This window comes from Rhea americana, unplaced genomic scaffold (genome assembly GCF_003343005.1).
Source record: "Rhea americana isolate MKP2758 unplaced genomic scaffold, rheAme1 scaffold_33, whole genome shotgun sequence".
Classification (NCBI taxonomy): domain Eukaryota; kingdom Metazoa; phylum Chordata; class Aves; order Rheiformes; family Rheidae; genus Rhea; species Rhea americana.
The window spans coordinates 688,639-689,754 of record NW_028186457.1 but is presented as its reverse complement, the minus strand read 5'-3'; positions in this window follow the sequence as shown (position 1 = coordinate 689,754).

The following is a 1,116-nucleotide window of genomic DNA, read 5'->3' as shown; positions in this document are numbered from 1 at the left end:
CGGTGGGAAGAGGAGACACCCCCCTCCCCCCAAATAAACCCGCTCCCGACCCAAGGGCGGGGGGGGAGAGAAGCAGCCGCGAAGTTGCACGGGGACCTTTACGGTGCCGGCGCGGCCCCCGCGGAGACCGGGCTCGCCCCTGCACTCCGGCGCCCCGCTGGTGCCCCGCTCCCGCGGGCAGGATGAGGCCCGAGGCCCCACGGGCCCTGGGCCCCATCGAGCGGGGACAGCTCCAGGCACGAATCCCTCCCTGCTGCTGCCGCCGCTGCCTCCGGACAGGACGGGACGGGACGGGACGGGACGCTCCTGGCCTCGATAGCTTCCTAATTGCGTTAATTAGAGACCAGGCAGGGCCTGGACCTGGAGAGCTTCCAGGCGGGAGCACCTGGGGAGGAAGAGCAGGATCCGAGCATCCCCGGGGCCACCACCGGCCCGGCGAAATGCAGCTGCACGGGTCAGCCCGAAACAGAGACGGGAGGAAGCAACGGCCTCGCCGTCCTCTTCCTCGGGCGCCGGCTCCCGGCCGCGGGGCAGGGGCCGCCTGCCCGGCCTGGCGGTGCTGCCCCCGCCGCGGGGCAGGTGCTGCCTGCCCGGCTCGCTGCCGAAGCAGGGCCCTCGGGGCCTCCCCGGGGAGCGCGGACCGACGGACAGACGGACGGGCGCTGACTCTCGGAGAGGGGAAGCGGGCAGAGCTGGTCCTTCAGCGCCTGTTGCCCCATGGCAATGGAAGGCGACCCCCAAGTGCAGCCGAGGGGCGCTGGAGGCCCCCCCCCGAATCACCACTGTGCAATGCCGGGCCGGGGGGGGGGGCAGCACCCCCCCACACACACACGCACACCACCACGGGGCCCTGCTGCACCCCCCAGCGGCACCTTCGGGGGCCAGACCCGATCGCCCCCCCGAAGCCCCCCCCCCGGGACGCGGCCGCCTCTCGCGGCGGCCACCCCCCCCGCGGCGGGGCGGGGGGCCTGGCGTTGCCCTTTTAAGGGGTTCCTTGAAACCGCGTCCGGGTTCCATGTTTGTAGCAAAAATTGTGCAGAGGAAACTCCATGTTGTAACAAAGTTTCCTCCGCGGCGCCGCTCCGCTCGCTCCCTCCGGCTCCCGCTCGCCCCCCG